Raw genomic sequence first — 12009 nt, 5'->3', positions numbered from 1 at the left:
GTCACACACCAGACCACAAGGGCTGATGAGACTCCCAAGATAAGTGAAGCTGTCAACACGCTCAACTACTTCACTCCCTATCATTAGTTCAGGTGTCGATGCAACCCAATCCTGAAGTAACACTTTGCACTTCGAGGGAGAGAATCGCATCCCGAACATGCCTGCATAGTTGCTTATAGTGGTCAGAACACTCTGCATTTTGTCAGAGTCTTCACTGAGTAAAACTATGTCGTCGGTGTATTCTAAGTCAACAAGTGAGCCTCCCGGTAAAAGTTCAACTCCAGGAGATTGAGATGATGAAAGTGATATCTCTAAAAGCGTGTCAACGACAAAGTTAAACAAGAATGGGGAGAGTGGACAGCCCTGACGAACACCACTTGAGGTAACCAATTCTGATGACAGTTCGCCATAGGCTCTAACTCGACCAGTTGTGTTCGAGTTATTTTATTTTATTTAAACACATAAATATTGGTACAAGGAAGCACCAGATAAATATGCGCCTCACAAATCTCATTCGATTTGTGTGAGGGCTGTGATACTTCCCAGGTGCCCAGACTGAAGCAGGTGGTTTTCTTAGGGGACCACACCCCGAGCCTTTGACCTAAAGGTCTAGTCCACAAAGCAGTGGAGCATCGTAAGGAGATGCAGTCCCATGGTAGCCGGTGACCAACAGTCGGTTCATACGCCATTCGTTCCTTCAGGATACTGGAGCCCATGTGCACCATTGGTTTGGAATCAGGGTTTTCCAACTCCCCTAGGTGGATCCCTCACATCCACCAACCCGGTTAAAGCGCCGGACATTCGCTTTTTGTCCTCTCACTTTTGTGAACAACATCCCCGCCACGAGAAGGCAGTGAGTAGGACTTCCCTGGCAGAGGCTATATATTCGCTTGGCCATATGAGAGCATTTCGAGAGGGAGAGCAGACTCTCCCCACTCTCGGCCGTACCAGGGCATTTGGGGGCCCTCACTCTCGGCCGAACCAGGGCGTTGTGTTCGAGTAGAGAGCCTTTATGAGGTTAATGTACTTCTTTGGTACTCCTTTCAGTGACAAACACTGCCATAGAACCTCACGATCAACGGAGTCAAATGCCGCCTTAAGGTCAAGAAATACTACCATTGTGGGACGTCTGGATGTATGTCTATGTTCTAGGACCTGACGTAGAGTGAATATCTGGTCTATGCAACCACGTCCAGGTCGGAAACCAGCCTGGTTTTCTCTAGTCTGCTCTTCGCGAGCTTTGGTTAGGCGTCCAAGTATTATTGAAGCTAATATTTTAGACACTATATTAGTCAAACTGATCCCTCTATGATTGTCACAGGAGAACTTTTGTCCTTTCTTATAGACTGGCACAATCAGTGATTGGGACCAGTCAGATGGAATTACGTTCAGTTCCCAGATACTACCTAAGACCTCAGTCAATCTAGTTGCTAGTACTGGACCACCATCCTTAAAAATCTCAGGGGTAAACCTGTCAGGGCCTGCGGCTCTCCCTCGCTTTAGATTTCCTATAGCTTTTTCAACCTCGTGGAGAGTTGGAGGACTTACATCAATTTTCCATTCAGGACGACTGGGGATCGTCCTGAAAGTTCATAGTAGAGGGATTTGGGTCAATAAGTGAAAATAAGAATCCTGACAACCTAGGATGGCTTGTTTTGTGTTATGCATTACGAATTACAATTAACTTTACTCAATATATGACACCAAATGAAACATAGTCAGCTTGAAACATCTGCGGGCGGATAAAGCTTGGCATAACACCATTACAACTGAGATTAAACGTGTTGAGTAATTTATGGATAATATTGATTAGAGTGATATATGTGCGTTTATCCTTTTCAAATATTCATGATTTCATTTCCCTTAGTCTTTTTGTCATCTTTTTCATTTATTTTGACATACTTTTGTTTTATAACCCTTCCTAGTGTATTGGAACAGGTGACAAATAAAACCTATAAACGTTTGTCATTATACTAGTGTATTTAAAGTTTTTGGAGATATATATCTAAGTACTCATGATCGTTTAAAACCAACACTGACAAATTTTCACCTTATAAGATGGTTAAATGAGGTCGATAATTGGGAATGGATTCAAGAAACCCGTACATATAAGTGACTAAAAAAGGATAACATTTGAAAGTAATTCAATCAAGTTATTGATTCCGACAAAACAGCACATTAAGACCACCTATATAGCTTTCTGAATTTCTGAAACACTATCAGTTCCAACTTTTTGTACTGATCGTCTTTTTTAGAAGTCAAATTACTCATTTTCAAGTGACAAATCTAACTTATAAGTAAACAGACGTTCATATGCTGGCAAACGGGGTGAAATACGTGGCGTAGAAAGTCCTTTAAAGTTAACATCATGAAGTAGGTAGGAACTAAATAAACCTATAAAAATATCTAAAATTCGAACGTTTTGTTATTTTGAAGATACTTCATAAGTATTTTTTATTGTGAAGTAAAATGAAGTATTCTGCCATAGAATTTACTACTCTCGGAAGCAGTGTTGAGTATATGAGATAGTACTGGATGTTTATTACCAAGAAACACGAGTTATCTCCAAATGAACTGTACACATACGTAGAATTAATTAAATCTAAAAATTATATGTGGTAATAAGAATTGGGAAAACAATATATATCTGAAAATTCGTCAACTTGTGGACGCATTCCTTAGGTAAAAAAGTGTCATCGCCCCAAGCTTCTTTATCCCCATTTGATTTATACAATTACAAAATGAAACATTAAGCAACGTGCTGTAACATCATAAGATAAACTAATCTAAAAAGCGATGGAAATATGTCACAGTCTTGGGTGCAGTAAACATTTTGTTAATTTGAGAGTATGAATCATGTTGACACTAAATTAACAGGCATATCTGCATACACCAGTTTGTCCAAAGTAATGTGAAGCATGGAATATATATGCGTAAGTCCAAGCTACCACACCAGTACCTTACGGGTAATGTCTTACCGGAACAGTAAGACGTAAGTGACTGTATAGGATCACTTTAAAATGGAAAGATATTATACAGCTGGGTTTAAAACGTTTATTATCACGATCTCCTGACACACTATACAAAAACTGAGATAGAAACAGTTTTTAGATAAAATCAATTTGTATTATACTGAATTATTTCCTAATTGTAGATATTGAATTGGACGTTCGAACTTCAAATCCGTCGTGTAAAGTTATTAAAGTACCTAAATTTCCACTTCGTGTAGGAAAAGGTGCTATCCCAAATAAGGAAGTGTATTGGCATGTTCTCTGACTATTCTACCGAGTGAGTAGCAGACAAAACTCCTTTTCATGATTATTCATGTCATAAATACCAGTAAGCATATTTTGAGGACAGACCAGATTTTGAATGTTTGGCTGTTACATCTGATAACCTTCGCATCTCCCTATTTCGAGGAAATTTTAAAGACTTTCCTCAGACCTGAGAAACATTTGGGGGAATGGCAAAAAAAATCCCGCAAATCCCCCAAAGTTTCCCCCTAATAGGGCTATGCATTTTTACAATGGAAAAATGACCTTGAATTTGGAGAAATTTATGCGTTTTTACCATGAATTAGACCTACAGTCGTTTATTATGGATATATTCTGCTGTCCTAAAGTTTTCCTGAATAATAGTATTTTGTGCCAATAGATTAATTATTTCAAGAAGACTATATAAAATATTGGGATCGAATTTGCATAAATGTCTGGTGGATATATAACCAAGAGAACTGCCTATCAATCTAGATAGTGATTGCAGCAGGAAATTCCATCGATGTTTATGATCTGAAGTAGCTATAAGTCAATAAATAAATAGTGAAACACCCTTGCCATCGTTTTTGAAGTCACTAATCTTCTCCAGCATAGATTCGAAAAACTCTATGTTGATGTCAGATATAATGTTCGGTGCACTTAGTCCAACAGTTGATGCCACTTGAGTGGCAAAAGATAGTACATCACCAACAGCCCTCCCCCTCCTCATCGACATGCGAAAACAAACTTGAAATGCCTCAATATGAGATCAATAACTACTGGTTGATCCAAACAAATACACAATGGATACGTAATAATGGTATCTGATGTTGAGTCAAAGACAGAAATTAGGTGAATAATCTTGCTTCTACATTTTCTTCTCAGGAAATATCATCAGATTTGTGCAGCGATTACTACTCCAACTAACGATTTGTTTTAAGCGTATATGATTCATATTTTTGCATAGAGGATAGAAGGCCTACTGTGCGTGTCAGTCGACTTTTTAGTAACCCCAAAAATTGTCTTTTATTGACTTGAGTGAATCGATCGATGGTGCGAAGATCTCTTTTTCGAAGTTATATTTGAAAGGTTAACAATAACTCGTGAAGTATTTGATCTTAGCTGTCTAACGGTTGTAGGAAATGCTTAGCACGGCGTACCTACCAGTGATCGGGTGCGAGCGAGTGACAGGTTGCCTTCGGCTAGATGTGTTCAGCAAAACCAATGCAGTTAGCATCAAACGTCGAAGACTTATAGAGTTATTCACATTGGAGACTTAATTTCCGCTACACTTCAGTTCCCTCCTACTGAGGTAGTGATGACCCCAAAGACGTGGCCAGCCAGAAGTTTAAACTCTACGGGCTTGTTGTTGGTAAACACTCTACCGACAGCTTGTCATGTTCAGAGACATCTAGTCGTCGTACGCTAATAGAAGGGGCCATGTGGTGCACAATAGCAATGAAAAAATTACGATGAAAATTTCTATTCATCGAAAAAGTCGTCGGTTTGTTTATCATTCCCGGTCGTCCTGGAAAAGAAAAAAAGAGATCGCAAGTGCATGTTGAATTACACTTGAACGTGAGTAAAGATACAAAACGGGTGAAAAAAGAAAGTAAACTTACATACACATGTTACGTAAACATACGATAGCGTAAAAATGATTTTTAAAGAATGGTTTTCGAAGAAATAAAAATATACACATATAAGCGAACATATTAGCAACATAAACATTTTGTTTCTCTGGAATAAATATGTGCATAAGTATACTAAGACTAGTTTGTTTTTCGTTATGATACAAAGAAAAATCGAGACGAAACAATATTTTATGTGGTGTCTCACTTGCAGCAGTAGTTTAGGTATTCTAGAAACTTTGCTCTTCTCCCATAACGCGTCGTTTTCAGTCTGTTGTCAGATACCGCTAAAGTGTCATCGTGATTGCTGTTTATGCGGTGAGGTATCGTAAATGTAGGACTCGTGTCTTTCGATATCACCAAAACAAAATCTATGTGAATAGGGTTTCCTTCTAAATACGTGGCTTCGATGGGATCGATGCTGATGCTATCGTTAGTGCCGTTCTTATCGATTATATAGTACTTAACTTAGTGCTGAGGAACTTTGAAGTGTCCTTCCTATGTTGTTTCGAAGGTCGTTGAGGCGAGTCAAGACGTACAAGTACGTGTGTACTATATCGTAGGGTAGGTTGGACGAAAACATCAGTTGACTGCGGTCGAGTGGAAACAGGTTCAACTAGACGCATTATATTTGTAAGCCCGTTCGTGTAGGAGTTTAGATCCATATTCATTGGAAAAGATGAAGGATCCACAAATTCTCCTGGAAGGCGGAGTGTCGTCCTGTAAACGAGTTGAGCTGCAGTGTATCCAATGTCAGCCTTCACTTCATTGTGAGTAGCGAGTAATCTAGTGGAAGAGTGTCTGTACACTGATGGTGAAGCTTTAGGCTGTCAGTGAATGCCTTCTACCAACCCGTTTGCTTGTGGGTGGTAGGCGGTCGTTCGGGAGTCTTGTGACTCCTAACAGTGTAGTTAGACAACGGAGAATTCCATATTTGAACTGGAGTTCAGGGTCTGTAGTGATAGTTGAAGACCAGCCGAAGTTTGCTGCCCACCGTTCGACGAAGTCTTGGGTCACTGTTTCATCAGTATTCTCCTTGATGGGTACTGCTTCTGGCCATCGGGTGAAATGGTCTACCCAAGATAAGAGATGAAAGTATCCATTCGAATCTGCTAAGACTATTATCAAATCAAGATGAACACGGTCGAAGCGAGCATCAGGAGTTATTATTATTATTATTATTATTATTATTATTATTATTCACGAACACCTTGTGGGTACATAAGTGTTGTGAAGAAATCATTTCCGGTTTCTTCAAAAATGCAATGATGAACAAGTCTCAATAATGTCAGTATTATATTTGCCATATTTGAAAAAGAGAAAAGACAAAAAAACAAAAATAATAATAATAGAATAATAATAAATCAGGCTTTTTGCAATTGAGAAGAATACTGAATTGATTTTAAATAAAGAAAGGAAGAAACTAAGGTAATAGAAGTAAAGGAGACGCGAAAGAATTAAATAGTTTAATAAGCGTGTTTATGAACACTAAACAAGAATAATCGACCATGTATGTATCGCTAAAGGGGTAAGAAAAGTAAAATATATAAAAATAAGTTACTAGGTAAATGACCTATTATTGCTATAGGATATGGTGTTAGAATAAGTGTTTGTGCAGTCATAGTTTGGAGTGACGTTATGAAAGTTTCAATTAAGTGCAACGGATAATCAATATTTATGAGTCGTATATGCATAGTGAAGATAAAACGAGTCTGAGAAGTTGATTTAAGCGTAACATAAGTTGTTATCTTGATTACAAAGTTCGTGATCTTAAGAATAATATTTATATGGAAGGAACACAGAGAGAAAAGAAATGAAAAAGTAGTGAAAGGGTCCAAATATGATGATGATAATAATAATAATAATAGTGTAATGAAAATCGACCTCTGAAGTAAACCAACAATCGAAAAAAGTCCTTTAATGAACTCGGACAAATACATGTACATTTACGTAACAGTATACAGAGCGAAACCGGGTATTAATCTAAGCATTTTTGCAATGATAATTTAGAATGGTGCTGTGAAGATCACAATTAATTGCAAAGGATAATCAAATATAAGTTTATATGTGTTATATATATGTGTGTTGATCGTAAAACGGGTCTGAGAAGCTAATCTTTTTTTAAGTGTAACATAGAGTAATTTTTGGTTTTCAGTTGTAGTTTTTGGATGCTTAGGAATAAAATATGTTTAGAAGGACAGGAAGAGATTTGTCAAGAGGCCAATAATGATATTAATAATGGTAACAATTATAAATACGAACACAGGCAGACTTGTGTCTAATCACCCTAGATTTCTGGCAGCTTACTCAGGTTCATGTTCATTCCCTTATATCGTTATTCATACCAGGCCAATAAAACCGTTCTGTAATGAGCTTGATGGTTGCCTGAACACCTGGATCAGAAAGTTTGTGCAACCTACTGAAGACGCTGCGTCAATAGTGTTTAACACGATTGGACGGACCCTACAAGTAGATGTGTCCAATAGTAAGGTTGCCTTAGACGTTACTATCCGTTTAATATACAGATTTAGGGTAGTTGGAGATAACTCGCGCTGAAGATCAGTGTCTTCTTTTTGATACTGGTCGAGTTTAAGAAGGTTGATTTCTTTATAAATGTTCAAGGAAGTTACATGGGACAAGGCGTTCGAAACTACGTTATTTACCCCAGAAATGTGTTATATTTGAAGTAAACTGCGAAACGTAGTCCAGTTGTTGAGACTCTTGAAGACAGTACTTGCCTGAAGATAAATTTGCAGAGAAGGTGTGAGGTTTGTAATCAGTAAAAAGAGTGGATTTTCGGCCTTCAACAGAGCGTTGAACGTTCCGTACAGCACAACAAATGGCTAGGAGTTCCCTGCCGAGAGTGCTATACCTCGATTTGGTGTCTAGCAACTGCCTCGAAAATAATGCCAAAGGTTGCTGGGTGTGAAAAAACCCATTGTTGTTAGACTCCTCTGATTGCCGAGTCGGATGCATCTATTGCAGTAATAATGGGTGACTCAGTGCCTAAGCGTACGAGAGATTTTGCTCTGGTGATACATTCCGTAACTGTGAAGAAAGCTTCTTTCGAATTATTGTCCAAATTGATAGATTTTGAATTTCCAGGAAATTGAGCGATTAGAGGCTTCGTAAAGGACGAGGAGTTTGAAATGAACTGTCTATAAAAACTTACTAATCTGTTAAACGTGCGTAATTGGTTGATTGTGGTCGGTTCTGTGAAATCAAGAATGGCCACCACCTTGCCTCTAAGAGGTCGGATGCCTTAGGCATCAATAGTGTCCGAGGAAATCTAGGGGGTCAGTTCTGATGTCTGAATGTTTACAGTAATGCCACGCTTTTGCAGTCATTCGAAGACAACGTTCAGATCCTGGAGACATAATTCTCTGCCCAGGATTGTAATCGAACAGTCATCAACGTACGCGTGTACGAAATTGAGACCTCGAAAAACGTTATGGATGAATTTTTAGAATGCTTGTGCGTCATTTCCTAAACCGAGAGGCATTCGCAAAAACTGATAGTGACCGAAAGAAGTGATGGTAGCGGTTTTGAGAATGTCGTTAGCAGCCATAAGAATTTGGTAATATGCTCTAACCAAGTTGATTTACGAAAAGATAGTTCTACATTTTCAGGTAGCTGACAAATAATGAATGTGAGACAACGGATAACGATCAGGGAAGGTTTCTGTATTCAGTCACTGATAGTCATCAGTTGGACGCCAGTCGTTTGTATCCCTTTCGGGGATCATGTACAAGGGAGATGTCCATAAGCTGTTTGATGGTCGAACGGTTCCTAAGTTCATCATGTAATCGAATTCCTTTTGGCCAACCTAAGCTTTTCGGGAGCCAGTCGGCGTGCTTTCGAGAATACAGATAGTCTTGTAGTCGTGATGTGATGTGTAACATTGTGGGCTTCATATGACCATTTCGGTTGCTTTCAGCATATCTCAGGGTACTGATCGAGTATTTGTTGGTAGTATGGATAAATTGTGTGTCTAAATGTGACTGAGGATAATCTACAACCGGAAAAAGCCGTCACACAACCTCTACTTGCGCGTGTGGACTAGTAAATTATTATGTTTTAGCATGTCTATTATAATGACTTGCATAGAACAATCTGCAACAACGAAGAACCAGTGGATAGATTTGCATAAACCCATGTTAAGATAAACGTACCTTTGACCATATGCGGAGATTAGTTTTCCGTTTGCTGCCAGTACGTTTCAAACCAGTTCGTGCAGCCGGTCGTTAAAACTCTTTGGAAGGACGCTATTTACTCGACTAGTGTTGACAAGGTAGCGAACGTTCATAATCACATCATTGGCGTATAACAAACAGTTATATTCGCCGTTTAAGGCTACCGTTAACGCTTGCTGGCTGGGAAGTTTCCCAAAATGTTTTTCATGTCGGTCGGTTTGGATTTCGGAAAATTGCACGTTTTTCTGTAATTTCAAGAAGATTTCCCCTACCGATTATGATATCAACACCAATCGGGGTTATCTGTTTCTCGTGATCTAGAGACGGATCGTTTTTGTGAAGAAATCCTTCGAGTGGTTTGTGATGGTTTACGGTCATGACGAGTACGAATGTAGCGCATCAGACTATGATGGAGTTCCTTTAAGTCATTTCGTGCCGTTTGAGGCTTTTCTTCGACTGAAAAAACCTCAGCATTAGAAGTTTTGGTAATCTCGAGAATCCGCTCGGCAGATGCAGCCTTCTTGTCTACAGCGATGTTTTGAAACGAGACAAGCTTTACCTGCACCTACTGAGGAAGCTTAGACAAGTAACCTGTCTAAAGAGGCCATCGTTGAAAGTTCCTTGACCAATTACCTATCTCATTCATGACAACGTGTCTGTAACCGTGCCATGCTGTAGATCGATATTTTTGAGGAGTGGATCTGTCCATCGTCGATCGGTTAAACCTACTAGCTTAAGAATAGACCATTTAAGAATGCCGTAAGTTTCCGAGACATCATTAGTAAATGCAATGTGTGTGGCGTACTTTGTAGAATTTGCGCAGTAGTGTCTTTACTACTGAGAGGAATTGGACGCATGGATCAGTCACGCCGTGTTCGTGGAAGTCAGCTTCTGAATGGCAGAAACAGACTCCGATGTTTTCGGGCCAGAATGGCACTAGCTAGAGCGACGGTGGTGTAAGAGTCTTGGTCCTAAGTAACCTAGTATTCTGCTGAGTCATGACGAATATCAAGTATAGGAATGGATGTAGGGAAGAAAAATATCCAGGACATGGGAAAAATCACGATATGTAAAAATTAAGGCAAAGAAATTATACAAGTGGTTCCGAATAAGAACAGACTCACAGTTCAAGAGTTGGTGTACCAGATCACGTTGGGCTCACTAATGAAGATGCCACAAGTATTTTGAGTTTGACAACACTTTAACCAGTAACATATTCTATAGTCGAAACGTACGAACCTACTGAAATCAAAAGCGAAGAGTCTCGAAGATATATTTGATAATCTTTTGATATACCGAGAAGTGACTGGTCTAATATGTCCAGCGGTTGTAGGAGGAGTTGAGCACAGCGTTCCCACTCGTAACCTGGTAAGGATGCCTGACCGAGCACCTTCAGCTAGGTGAGTTCATTAATACCGGTGTGGCCAACATCCAGTGTCGTGGACTCACAGAGCTATTGATTCTGTGGATTTATTTACTGCTACCAATTGTTACATTCTTTATTATGGTGTAATGTGGTCTGATTTGTTCATGTATAAACACATTATGTCTGAAATAAAATTCATATAACCGAAGCAGATATTTGTGTCCTGGACTCAACAGGCCGAGATAGGCAGAAAAAGGACCCGTGAGAACTGTAGACTGCTCGTACACGTCTACACGTCATTGGTCCGGTCTATAAGTCACTGTTCTCTAATTGGTGATATTATCTCGTTATATGTGTTTACGGTGCACAAGGCTACAACAGATAACACTAAGTCTGTCCGAAGTGCACATGCATCTATGTCTACCGATATATCTCGCAAGCACTTCACAATGAGTGTAACGTAGCACCATGGACTGAACGATCTTCGGGGTTCATTTACATACGGTAGAAAATGTAAGTGATTCAAGACAGAGCTTCGCGGTGCTCTACCAAGTAATTAACTCCAGAACGTCATTAATGTCTGTATATTACCCAACAGGAAATCTTTGATCTACTCTAAAATACATAGGGAAATTTCAACATTTTTCGGCCTAACAAGGAGTCTACTGAATAGTATGTCAAATGGCTTGCTAAAGTTGTGCACAGACAAAATTCGCTGATTTTCCATTACCTAGCGTTTCTGTTCATCCGTCACTTGCTATAAGAAATTTCGGTTTGAAAGACAATTCTTTCCTGAAACTCTTTTGTTCATTGTTTAACAAGTTGTTAGTTTCCACTATGTCATTATGGTTTTCTCGATTATCCTTTACATTATTTTAACCACGGAACCGATGAGAACGCCAGATCCGAGGTTTGATGCGAAGCATCCCGACTATGTATTAAGAATTAGAGTGACAATTGCGTCATTCTAGTTCTGTTCTCTGAACTTGATGGTTTGACTGTGAAACCTTTATCGTTATTCTTAACGATATCATCGTCAAACTTTGTGCAGAGGTGTAGTTCTCGAACTCCTCTGTACTTAGCTTGCAGTCTATCGTGTAGACTTAAACGTCGGTTGGTTATTTTCGACCTTCAACCTCTTGTTGCTTACTTTGATTTGACTGTGTCTCCCATTGATTTGATTTTCGGTTCTTTATTTGTTCTTAATTCTTCCCGACTGATATATTTGCATATCTATATCATCTACTGACTTTATATTATCTACCGAATTCTCCCATTTCTCTCTCACCATGAGGATTTTTCTGGAAGATATTTTCTTGATGTCATGTTGTTCACTGTCCCACAAGTTGTATCAAAGCAGTCTATGGTAGCTTTGCTGCCCTAATCGACCACCTCGATAACCATTATAATATAAATCTCAACGGTGTGCATGAAGTCAGAAGGCAAAACGAAGCGGCAAATGCAGTTTACTACCGGTTACCGCAAAGTTATAGGTACATCATTTCGGAGCACAACTTTGATTCTGTAAAGTACCTTATCGCATCACTAAGAGTGGTTTATATTTC

Source organism: Schistosoma mansoni, chromosome W (assembly GCF_000237925.1).
Source record: "Schistosoma mansoni strain Puerto Rico chromosome W, complete genome".
In the NCBI taxonomy this organism is placed as follows: Eukaryota; Metazoa; Platyhelminthes; class Trematoda; order Strigeidida; family Schistosomatidae; genus Schistosoma; species Schistosoma mansoni.
The sequence above is the reverse complement of the archived record's forward strand: the minus strand, read 5'-3'. Positions refer to the sequence as shown.